Source organism: Triturus cristatus, chromosome 4_1 (assembly GCF_964204655.1).
Source record: "Triturus cristatus chromosome 4_1, aTriCri1.1, whole genome shotgun sequence".
NCBI lineage: Eukaryota > Metazoa > Chordata > Amphibia > Caudata > Salamandridae > Triturus > Triturus cristatus.
In genome coordinates this window covers 616721987-616735063 of record NC_140585.1, presented here as the reverse complement: position 1 = coordinate 616735063, position 13077 = coordinate 616721987, and the positions used below count along the sequence as shown (strand labels likewise).

General features: G+C 46.9%; 1 protein-coding gene across 1 annotated transcript in view; it reads left to right on the top strand.

The window, feature by feature from the left end:
* The window catches only part of PTPRQ (protein tyrosine phosphatase receptor type Q), a 1724016-nt gene that overhangs the window by 748002 nt on the left and 962937 nt on the right, over nucleotides 1–13077 (top strand). The window lies entirely within an intron of this gene.

Genomic DNA, 13077 nt, shown 5'->3' with positions numbered 1-13077 from the left:
TTGATCATAGATGCTCCTCGTTGGGCAGGTGCTGCAATGCCCTACGGGGTCCCCCGAATGGTCACTTTATAGCGCTAGCCGTAAGTTGTGTGCACGTCTGTGTGCAGTGTTAAGTGAAGTGTAAAACTTAAAAATTACTAGAGGGTTCTGTGGTAGATTAATATAATCAGGGCGATCCCTCTGTCATAGTTAAAAGGTTATGTGCTGTCGGAGAGTATTTATGACCCTCAGTAGCTAAACAAGTGCAGGGTTTTATTAAAAAGGGGGTAAGGTCGACATGTTTCACGCTATAGAATGGTCTCAGGAGGAGATTCTACGCGCTTCTTCAGGACCGTAGGGAAGCGATAAGTAAGAGGGATTGTGCAGTGGCCTCATTGAAAGGAAAGTGCCACTGCAATGGACCCAAAGAGTGATCCTTATCTAATTCAACAAAAAAGGGGAAAGAAAGAAATACAGATAATTCAAAATTCAATGAAGTAGTGCCATTTCAGTGCAAACTCAAGTTCCCTAATTGGTGGACCACAGCATCATAATATGGGGGGGCCACAAGTTAAGGTTGTCACATGTGGATTGGTTAGGCGAATAGTTAAATAAACATATTAATGAGTTTCGCCGAGCAAAATAAAATAAAATAAAACATGAGCGATGAATCATCTAGTCACTAGCAATACTCATGGTGTGCAAGTTGACAAAGACTGTCCCATTATATATCAGGATAGGGGGGGGGGGGCAGGCTGTGGTATAGGATGATCATGTCGTGACCATCAAGACCATCATGGTAGTAGTGATCAATTAGCCAGTTCCCATTGATGGCACACATTTTAATACATACCGTGATAGTAGGGGTAGCAAGAATAGGAAGTGGAGGGAAAATGGCTGAGGACAGCTTACCTAGACAAAGGTGGGTAGGATGCTCCATAAATCATAGCGAGAGGAAGCTTGCCATCACCATCTACATAACAGAAAGGTATTGTTGCTGCATTTACTCGTGGACTCTTAGCGTATGTATGCGTGAGGAGGAAGTATGTTGATACTCACAGTTTTGTCAGAGGGCACAGAATCTTGCACCTACCCGACCTCTCACCAGCTTGGGAATTGCTCGGTGTGACGGCTCGGGTATTTCATGTTACTGTCGGGCGCCGAGGGAGGTGGGTGTGGTTGCGGGCGCGTGAAGTGTGACAGAGTCGTCATGTGAGGGCGCTGGTGACTATGGGTGCCGTCTTTGAGTGGTTGGGAGTGACATGGTGCGCGTGGGAGGAAATGAATATTCTGCGTGAGTCCATGTACCTGCCAAAGTCCATGGAGCAGTGAAACAATGTGCACGCCTCATGTGTGAGTGGTGGTCAGAGTGGTAATAGACCATAGACATTGTTTGAGGGTGAATAGCCATTCAGATCGGCTTATTTATCATTGTATAGATTGATCTGTGTATTGCCCTGAAAGACCAGGTATGGGGAAATTTATGTCAACTTGTACACCATGAGTATTGCTCGTGACTAGATGATTCATCGCTCATGTTTTATTTTAATTTTATTTTGCTCGGCGAAAATCATTAATATGTTTATTTCATCATCATCATCAAAAAACTTTTATTTCGGCCAGTATGGCCATCAAAGCACAGATAAAAATACAATACATTACATTCAACTTAATAACAATAGCCATTGATCTGCGATGGGCACTAGATAGCACATTGTTGGCATAGACTTACAATCATGTTGCATAACCCTACTCATCTATCCCACTGACCCACCTCCACATATCCGAAGCTAACCTATGAATGTGGGAGTCGTAAAGTGTATGTGCAATATTAAAGCAGCATGGTGGCTTTTGCATTGGGTTCAATAAATTCCGTGTGCACGAGCAAAAAAGTGGCCATTGCAGAGGACCCAAAACACTTGACTCTAAATAAAAATTTGGAAGAGTGAGTGTAGGGTACTTAGGCAGCTAATCTCATTTACATTGTTAGAGAAATCAGGGAGAGTTGAGTGCTTAAACTGTTCCTGGACAGCAAAGAGACATATACATTGAACATGTAATACTCAACCCTCCCCTGAACCTGGCTCTGGGGGCCTGCAATAAGCCTATGGGTATTAATTTCAATAAAGTGCTTGTGCATTACATCAGCAGTGTGGACATTTTTACGTTATTCTTAGACCGTGCTCTTTAAAATGCATATGCAATACCTAGACAACACCAAGGTCATTACAATAGCCCCATACCAGCAATTCTATTGCAATCAAGGTGGCCCTCTCCTAGCAACATTTGAAAATGGATACAAAGAAGAATATAAAAACAATTTGTACAACACATTATAGTTAAAAAGGATCGTTAAAAGGTCATAAAATAATTTGATCCGGCATAAAAGTAGCAAAAGAGAAAAGATAATCAGGGCCTAGTTTAAAAAATATAAAACAATGAGTTGGCCAGGGCTATGAGTTCGACTTTAAAATAGCCCTGCGTGTGCACCACATGGAGAATAAAAAATGTGAAATAGAGAACACAATGGGTATGTGGGTGTCGTGTTTCAATAGCCTATAAACTTCACTACAGTGTCTGGATCCCTAGTTTCTGCATAGCTGAAAAAGCCATCGGATCCTCGCCCTCCTGTAACCTTGGCAGAAGAATATCACATGATATTCTGTCTCCACTGAGTTATTACAGGCTGGGCAACCCAGAACAGGTGAGACCGCCCACTTGCTGGTAAACACACGCAACTGGAGCACCCCATGTCTTAACTACAGATATAACTTCTTAGCCAGGAGTGGCTGGATATTGTCCAAAGCAGGTTCTAGTCTGTATTGATCTTTTACTTCTAGAAGCTCTAGGTTAAGTCGGCCAACTAAGGGGCTCCTCTGTATCTCTGCTCGTTTGAGCTCCCTATAACTCCCCATCAAGTCCTTCCTAGAAGTTCTGGGGCAGTTTTCTTCTGGATTAGTCCACATGTTGCCCCTCCCCATGGCAACACAGGTGTTCCTAATGTTTGTCAACCATGGTAATTTGTCTGCACCCTGTAGACTCAACACTTCATTCAGCTCGTCCACAATTCCGGGGTGCTCCACAGTCGTCGCCAATATAAGAGGAGTCTAAGAGCAGCTTTATCTGCCATTTGTCTGATTCCCAGGCCCATTCTTAGAGGTATCAGTGGGGAGTTAGGGGGAAGACCCAGCAGAGAAATTCTCAATACTCGATAGAGAGAGCCCAGGGGGAGATGGCCCTAAATTTCGGCAGCGTAAAGGGGAGTACCCCTGGCTTCTGCTTTGTAAATTTCCACTGCCGGGCCTATGAATTTGTGAGTACAGCTCCTTAATACCTTTGTCAGACCCCCTGTTGTCTGTGCCAACTTCAGTCTTGCTTTCTGAATTTGTGCACCCCAGTCAAATTTTTTCAGTAAGCAGGATCCCAAGGTACTCGAAAATAGACACCCTCTCTAACGGACTCTCATCTAGACAGGGATTAGGCCGGTGCTATTGCTAGTGTTTGATACCATGTACTTAGTTTTCTGAAGGTTGATCTCCAGACCCCGGTTCCTACAGAAAACACTAAAGATGTTAAGGACCCTCTGAATTCCCATGAGTGATTTTGAGAGGAGGAGGGTGTCGTCCACGAACATCATCGCAGGTATTTTGCGATTCGCTAGCTTGGGGGCATCAATGTCCTTCCCTGCAATCAGTGACTCGACTAAGCCGTTGATAAAAAGGCAAAAAAGTGTTGGGGCCAGGACACAACCTTGGCGTACACCTCTTTCTACCGGCAGGGGAGCTGTAAGTTCGCCGTTTTTGCCAAACCAAATTTGGGCAAAAATGCATTCATGCAAACATATCAGCTGATAGCAGAGATATGGTGGGACACCGATAGCCTGTAGGAGTGCCCATAGTTTTCCCCTCGGTACCAGATCAAATGCGGATTTGAGATCCACACAAATTAGGTAGCGGCTGCCACCCTCTATACAAACAGATTTCATGTATAACAATTGTAGCCTGAAAATCTGATCGATTGTAGAGACCTATGCTCTAAACCCGGCTTGGAGGGTGCTAAGGACATTATGCTCATCCATCCAGTTCTGTAGTCGCCCCAGGAGTTCGCAAGCAAATATTTTTAGACTTACATCAATAAGACTGATAGGGCAATAATTAGCAGGGAGGAGCGGAGAACGCTTTTTGAAAATAAGTATAATTCCGGCCCCCGCCCAGGTATTGGGGATCGCCATTCCCTGCAGGATGGCATTGAACAAAGACCACACATAGGGGGCCCAGATAGCAGGTTCAGAGCGAAAAAGGTCCCCAGGGATCTTGCCAAGCCATGGAGCCTTGGTGTAATCCTGCTCACTGCATCAGTTATCTCTTTGAGGGAGATCAGGGACTGCTGGAAAGGTTGTCTCAGGGGGCATGCATGTGTTGCCCACAGGTCCATCCTCGTCCTCTACCCTTAGGCATAAGGATTCGAAACGTGCCTTCCATTCGTTCGCCCCAATATTGGGTTCTATGGCCAGTTTGGCTTCTTGGGTTCCCGTATTAACATATTCCAGAAAAACTTCATAACATGAGAACTTAAGGCACTTCTCAAGGTACCCCATTTTTGGCACTCCCAACTTTTTTTTGCTTTCATAATGACATTTTTGTGGGCTACCTTTTTCTCTCTGACTAGCACCCTGTCTTTATGTTTAATTGCAGCAATTATATCTGCCTTGGCCATGATAAAACTATAATTGTACCATGGGTGACAAGGTCTTCTAGTGCCCCATGATCTTTTATTTGGGTTGTAGATATTAGCCATAGTGGATAATAGATCTTGATGATTATTGAAGATTTTGGAGAAGGAATTGGGGATACCGTCATTCAAGGCGAGAAATGGAATAATTGTTTTGTATAATGAAGCCAGCTTTTCTTGAGAATGGCAGAAATCACCCCAGCGAACTCTCCTCCTGCCATTAGTCAATTTTAATCTGGAGTCAGGTGGTGTTAGTGCTTCTGATGCATTCTTAACACAGGGTGAAATTACCTCTATGATAAGAGCGTTATGGTCACTATCATAGTGGGCATGATTTTAAAGTATAGCACCCTGTGCCAAAATTTTGTATCTACCAGAATGTAATCTATAATAGAGGCTTGCCTCAGTCTGTTAAAGGTGTTGTTCCCAGGTGTGTCGGATTTAGAGCGACACTTGCACGCTCTTAATGAGAGGTTCAGTGTGAGGGTATTCATCTGCAAAACTAATGGGGTCCGTGTTGGCAGAATGTTGGGCTCTGGTATTTTCCCAATGGAGGTCCTCATCACTTGGGTTACCTGTAACCAGGCCATTCAATAGTTCGAACCGGCAGTTTAAATCCCTGCCTATGATTACCCAAAGTTGTCAGGGATTGTTAGCAGAAGGGCAGTCAGTTGGTCAAGATTTGGTGATTCTTGGCCATAACAGACCGGATGTGAATAGACATTTATTAGTGCAATTCTAACCTTCGTAGAGAAGGTCAAAAGATACAAAGGATGTTGCGTGATGATGTCTCTATCTGTTTCACAGCACAACCCAGATGCACACCAACCCAGGTGCACAGTCCCCCTGATGGCCTTCCCCTACCCGCAGTAGTAGCTGTTATGCTAAATGAAGCGTAGCCCACTCCGTGTTTGTCCGGCCTAGCCCATCTTTCCTGAAACATGCAGATCTCATGTTGCCCTATAAATAACCCCCACTCTGGGTTATCTAATTTCGAGGTGAGTCCTGCTATGTTCCAGGAGAGAACCTGCATCCTGGGAGGGCCTGTGCAAATTTCAGAATTGATGGACTGAGCACCATGCTTCGCTGCGTGACCTTGGGGCAGTGGGTTGATCGTTTCCAGCCCCTCCGTCTGTGGGCCGTTTTTAACATCAGGGTGGTCAGCTGTACTGGGGGAATTTGCAGTCACCCACGGTTGATTTTAGGTGCCTGGGTGCTCTCTAGGGAAAGATCAGACAGTGGTAGGATATTAGGGGCCCTCTTCCGTCCTCCACTTTCAACTCCACTCTCTCCTCCCACATGCACCTTGACCTCTTCCCCTTTCTGCTTTGAAAACCCGCACCACTGTGTGGGATCCCCCTGTTGGATTGAGCCACCCAAGGACTCCCATTGTGGATCAGATCTCCCATATGGGTGCCCCGTGCGTGCAAGTCAATCCACAGATTCTACAGGATTGAATCTATTAGTAAGTGGTAGATTATTGAGTAATGAACTGGGTTGGTCCTGTCCCAGAATAGTGTGTTGCTAAGTCTGGTTCCACACCCCCCTCTCATAGCCATCCCGCCTTTTTTTAAGTGGGTTGAACCCTGGGGGATAAAAATTACCCAGTGGGAAAGGCCTTCTGCCACCATCTATCCTTCGATGGTTCCAATCTAGGAGAGCTTGTACAAACATTGGGATCCTGAAACAACGCAGTCCACAGGGACATCTTCTGGACTCCAGCTCACTCATCTCACCCTGCGTGTGATGAGAATTTAATCTGTGTCCTTGTAAGAAAATTGGCAATGCTTAGCCATCCAAAATATAAATTTGTTTTTTAATGCAGAATGAGTTTCCCTAAAATTCTTGTTCAGATCTGGGACACCAGTTAGAATGATTACATAGGGTGTTGAGGCCAGGGGGAGGTTAATGAATGGTGAGGCTGACCTTACTTCATTGCTTTCTTCTCGTGGGGCAGACTTCGCACCACCCCTGTGACTAATCCCCTGTGGGAGATAGTCACGTGATGGTGACCTTGCTGTGTGGGGCCTGCGATTTCTCCCTGCCTCTGCTGCTTGAATTTGCCGTTTGCTTGTGCCCTCCTGGATAGTGTGGTTTTGGATTGAGAAGGGGGGCATATTGTTTATCACTATGGGTTCCAACCTGGTGATGGAAGGGGCTGCCTGTGGTTTCGGGTAATTTACAGAATCATTTCCCGTTAAGATTGCCTCTGTTTTACCAACCCAAGCTTCAACCAAGGATGCAAGCTTGTCTACCCGCTCCATCAATTTATTAAGTTCGTCCTTTACAATGGCCCTCACTTGGACCTGAAGGACCAACACCAGGTTGTGCACCCAAGCTGGCTGTTCCATGCCTACTTGCGATAGAGCCCCCGTTCCAACCACCCCAGAGTCACCAATCACCAAATGTTCTGTAGGACGCCTCTTGCGTTTGATACCCGCGTTTGCAGTTGGTTTAAGTTTCCCTTTTCTAACTAGACCAGGGTGAACGCCTTCCAGATGCTGCTCGGCGCTGGGTGACCCACGATCCAGTGCACGTGTCCTTGGGTTGAGTAAAGGAGAATCCGAAACCAAAACTGATGGAGAGCTTGGGGTGTTCTGGTTAATAGGGGGCAAAGGCTAGATCTGGGGTCAGAGGTAGGCGCCTTTCAGTCAATTCAGTTTCCGTGGCCACTGCTACTTATGCCCTCTGGAGCATCCTGTCAATTGAGGTTTGCTGAAAGGGCGTTGCAGTTTGTAGGGGTTATGCTTGTTTTTTCCCCACACAGGTACACTTTCCCAAGTTTGCAAATGGCAGGTTGAGGCAAACCAGGTCTCCTTGAGACCCACTCACTGGGCCCTGCTATAAGTGACTACTCAGAACAGGAGGGGATTCAAAGAGGGGAAAAAGTCAGTAATCAGTCAGTAGTGGGCGAGGTTGCGGGTGACTCCGAAAAGACAAGAGCATCTTATAGGTGCTTCGATATCAATAGGGAACAACAGATTGTTAATTCATTAACTTTAACTCCTGTGTTAGATAAGAGCTTCAGGTCCAAGGACCTACAAAACTAGCCTTAAAGGGGTAGCCCGCCGAGCCTCCTCCGGGCTCTGATAGGCGCAGATGGGCTTGGCTTCGGCCCTTGCTTGGCCCAGGCGCGGCTCGGGAACGCCGGAGTGCGGCCCGCTCTGCGGAAGCCCGAATCCGGTTTTACCTGCCTCCTGGCGCAGGAAAGTGCGTGCGTGGTCAGGCACCTCCTGGCGCAAGGAAATCTGGGTGATGGACCCCCCGGTGATGGCAGGCAAGGGCGACGTGCAGCAGTAACAGACTCCTGCTCTGCAGGAGCCCGGATCTGGTTTTACGTGCCTCCTGGCGCGGCAAAGCGCGTGCGTGGTCTGGCACCTCCTGATACATGGAAATCTGGGGGATGGAGTCCCCGGTGATGGCAGGCAAGGGCGGCATGCAGCTGTAATGGACTATTTGCCTAACCAATCCACATGTGACAACCTTAACTTATGGCTCTCGCTCATATTACGATATTGTGGTAGAATTTGCACTGAAATGGCAATACTTCTTTGAATTTTGAATTATTTATATTTTTTTCTTTCCCCTTTTTTTGTTGTTTTAGATAAGGACCACTGTTTGGGTCCATTGCAGTAATTAAGCCACCGCACAATCCCTCTTACTCATCCCTTCCCTACAGTCCTGAAGAAGCGTGTAGGATCTCCTCCTGAGACCATTCTATAGTGCAAAACATGTCGACCCCCTTTTTCACAGAACACCGCACTTGTCTAGAAACTGAGGGTCATAACTGCTCTCGCGCAACACATAACCTTTTAACTAACACTTAACACTGCACACAGACCTGCACACACCTTACGGCTAGCTCTATTAAAGTTTTCTGATAAAGTGACCCTTCGAGGGACCTATTGGGCATTGCAGCGCCGGCCCAACGAGGAGCATCGCCCAATGATGAAGCATGACATCATTCGGGGTGTGTGAGGGCATCAAGTAAGATTCTCTCAGACTCTTCTCCACCTTTAAAAAATGACTGACACTTCTTTCTTCTAATTCCTATCTCAGGAACAGTGACTCTCTTTAGTAACTTATCTACGACTCGGGAGCACGAGCCACTGGACCTACATCCAGCTCCTTGTCCCCCTCCCTTCTCAGGTCCTAAGTTTGATGGCCAGATTAGGTGTGCTCTGGTCACAGCATGAGCCCACTTAACCTGTCCCACAATGGCAATGGCACAGCCATCGGTCAGTAGTGTTTGCATAATTGATTTACAGCAGTTTTCTATGGGAAATTAAATGGAAAATGCAATATTTTGGTCCCCTGTAATAACCTCCTAGCTCATCTGTGCCCAGGATCAAAATTAGGAAGACTTTTTTGTTTTTGGAAATTTGTCAGGTAGATGCACTATACAAGGCCAAAGTTATCAGAAAAGTAAAACATTTTTCTAGTGCTGCATGCTGGCCAGTACGGTTGTGCCACCCACACAAGCAGACTTGCAAATGGTTCTCAGATCTGCCACTGCAGTGTCTGCGCACTGTCTCTACTGCCATGTCGACCTGGCAAGTGCACCCACTTGCCAGGCCCTAACCTTCTCTTTTCTTTCATGTGAGTCACCCTAAGGTAGGCCCAAGGTACCGCCGTGGGCAGGGTGCAGTGTATGTGAAAAGTCGGACATGTCCTGATGTATGTAACATGTACTGATAGTGATCTGCAGTGAATTTCATTTTCCACTATTGAAAGGCTATTTGTCCCATAGGATAGAATGGGAGTTTATTTATAACATCTTATAAATATAACTTCCCATTGGGACAAGATAGGAAGGTGAAGTTTAGTATGCCTGAACTCAAAATATAAAGATGCATCTTTTAGTAAGGATTATTTTTACATTCTGTTTGAAAATACCAATTTTAGAAAGTGGTTATTTTCTTGCTTAGCCATCCTGTGTGCCTCTGCTGTTTTGTGGATTGACTGCCTAGCTTTGGAGTGGCAGGAGCTGGGGATGTGCATAGACAGCCTCTAGGGGTGAGGGGGGTGTGAGGTGTGTCCTGCATTTCCTGGATGAGTCAGGGATGGGCTGAATAGAACTGGGCTGCATTGAGAGTAGGGGTGAGGAGATTTCCTTTCACCTGAATGGGCCTGGTCTGCCTCACACAATGCTGTCTTCACCTCCTACCAGAAGGCTGAACCAGAGGGCAGAACTGGTTTTGACTGAGAACAGAGCCTCTCTGCTACCAGAGAACAAAGGAAAATGCTGTATAAATATTGGGGCCCAGACCCCAGAACTTTAGAATACTTCTGCACTCAAGAGGAACTGCCAAGGAGAAGAGCTGGGAAAGCTGAAGGAGAAGTATTGCCCCTTTGCTGTTTGCTGTCTGGGGTTGCCAAGGAGAGGATAAATACTTTGCAGTGTATCCTGCTTGAAGAAGATCTACGAGGGATTGAAGTAGAGCTTGCCTCCTGTTCTAAAGTCTCAGGGACACAAAGACTTCACCACCAGCTTCCCTGAACTTCATTGCTGGGAGTTCTGAGCTGCCAAGAGGTGCCTGTTCCTGTGTTGGGCCTCTGGAGGTTGTTTCTGCTGTTTGGCGCTGGAAAAGAGGCACACCTAAGAGAAGCTCGACGCATTTGCACCCGTTTCCCACGCATCGCTGCCGTGCCGTTAAAGAAACCGACGCAGCACCTGCCTGCAGCTGGTGAAATCGCTGCATGTCAAATCGCATGCACCGATCTTCGAAGTCCGAGATCACCGCACCGATTCCGACGCAGGCCCTGCTGTGTGGTTGCAAGAACCAACGCATCGTGGGACCACGGCTGGAAGACCAATGCAGCGCCGTTGCCAACGCCATCACATTGATAACCAACGCTTTCCCGATCCCCACGTATCGCACCAGGGCGCCAAGTCTACAAGAACTCCGGGGCCACAGTAAGAAACCAGCGCATTACCACCTCTTCAGTGGGGAACCGATGCATCACCTCCCCTGCGTGGCAGTGAGCAACCACTGCATCACCTCCCCTGAAGTAAGGAACTGACGCATCACCTTCCCTGCATGTAAGGAACCTACGCATCACCTTCCCTGTGGCTGTTTTTGTTTATTATTGTGATGCATCCAAGGTACTTTGTGTTGAAAGTGTCAAATCTTTGCCTTTTAAGGATTCCATTTTAATTACGGTATTGTGGATTTTTGTCGTTTTGGTCTTGTTTGGTTTAGATAAAGATTACTTATTTCTCTAAACCTTTGTTGTGTCCATTTGTAGTGTTTTCACTGCATTACTGTATGTGTGCTCAAATGCTTTACACACTGCCTCTGAGATAAGCCTGTCTGCTCGGGCAGGCTACCAAGGGGGTAGTCAGGGGTAATTTTAGAAGTGTATCTCCCTTACCCTGACTAGGAAGAAGGCTCCCTACTTGGACAAAGGTGCAAACCATTGCCAACTAGAGACCCCATTGCTAACATTGGTGGTCAGTGGTGAGGATTAGGACTTGCATTTGTGCCTGACATACAGTGATTGGTTTACATTACTAGTATAGTGCAGACCATTACGCAACCACATGTATTTGGCAATTTTTAGTTTTTGGACCTTTTTGCAACTTATGAACTGACAATTTTCACCATGACAATACCACCATAAATTGCGTCTGTGGATATTGAGTTTGAATTGAGAGGATAGGGTAGAAACCCACACAGTGCCACAATTGAAATCCATATTCAAGAAATTTAAAATCTCAGTAAGAGGCCTCACCAGGAATGAGGAATACCAAGGGTGCTGAGGGCGTGGTTGGAATCAAGGAATACCAGGGAGCTTACCGAGGAGCCTATGGTGGAGGAAGAGAGTTTAGATGGGCAGTAGGATGGGCCGTTGGTTCTGCCTGGAGGGAGGATGCTTTCTGGGGGGGGGGGGGTGGTCAACAGTGTGTCTTCAAAGGGGCTATCTCCAGAGGAGCTGGAGGACAGAGAGAAATAGAGTGCATGAGATGAAGCGTGGTAAACTCAGGTTTGGGAAAGAGAGTGATATGGAGGATAAGAAATTGGAGTTAAAGAGGCAGAAACTTGTCATGGAGGAAAAGAGGATGCTCTTAGAGCATGAGAGATGTTTGAAGGAGCTGGACATAAAAGCTAAGAGAAATGAGTCCACTTTCAATGGTGGCAGCTTGTCTTCAGTGCCTGGGGAAGGGAGGGGGTACATCCCTAAGGAAGTGATCAAGGATTATGTGAAAAGTGATTACATTAGTCAGTGGTTCAAAGGGTATGAGGTAGCAATGAAGTCCCACAGAGTCCCTGAGAGAGACTGTGGAGTGGGGTTGTGGAGCTGCTTCATGCCAGAAGGGAGTGATACCTTGCTAGCCTTTTTCAGAGGAGAATAAGATGGTTTATGCTCCTATGAAGGAGGCCTTAATCAGGAGATATGGCTTAACCCCAGAACTATATAGGCAGACGTTCAGGGTCTGTAAGAAACTTGAATCACACACTTGGGGGGAGTATTTTGCCTACTTTTGCAGAGCACGAGATGGTTGGGTGAAGGGTAGCCAGGTACATGATTTTCAGGGGCTGTATGATTTGATGGCATGGGAGCACTTGTCTGCTAGTATTTTTCCAGAGCTACGTCAGCACTTGATTGACAGTAAGCTAACTGACCCCAGGAAGCTTCCTGTGGAGGTGGACCACTGGGCCAGCACCAGGGTTCGCAAGGGGCATGTAGGAGACTCAGCCAAGGGTGTGCAGGGTCCCCATCAGAAGAGTGGTGAGGACAAGGGTAAACAAAAGGAGTTTCAAAAAGGGCCCCAAAATAATTCGCAAGGGAAAAGTTCCCAGCTCCCTGGTGGTAAGAAGCCATGCATCTCTTCAGGTAAGCCTGCAGAGAAGGGTACCCACAAGGGTTATGCTTGTGATTAGGTGAGTCACATCGTAGGGGATCCTAAGTGTCTCAAAACCACCACCATACCCACTGGTGCCCTGCCACATGGGTTGACTAGCGTAGCCTTGGGGGAGGAGTTGGGTCTCCAGGAAGGGTGGGAGCCACCTGAATTGACCCTTGACTCACTTGGGGACAGTGAGATGGTTCCAAGGACCCGCCTGCCCACAAACACTAAGAAATATGGGCAGTGGGTGACCATAAATGACCATAGGGTGCAGGCTCTAAGAGACACTGGAGCCAGTGTGACAGCTGTCAGTTGCAGGCTAGTGGCTGTAGAACAGATAGTCCCCAATGTACTTTACCCAGTAGTTACAGCTGAACACTCAGAGTGCCTCTGTAAAGTGGCATAGGTTCCCTTTGAGTGGGGGGGGGTCTCAGGCACCTTGAAAGTAGTAGACATGCCTGTTGACTGTCTGCTCAGTAATGACCTAGAGAGTTCCCCTTAGGAGAACATCTGGA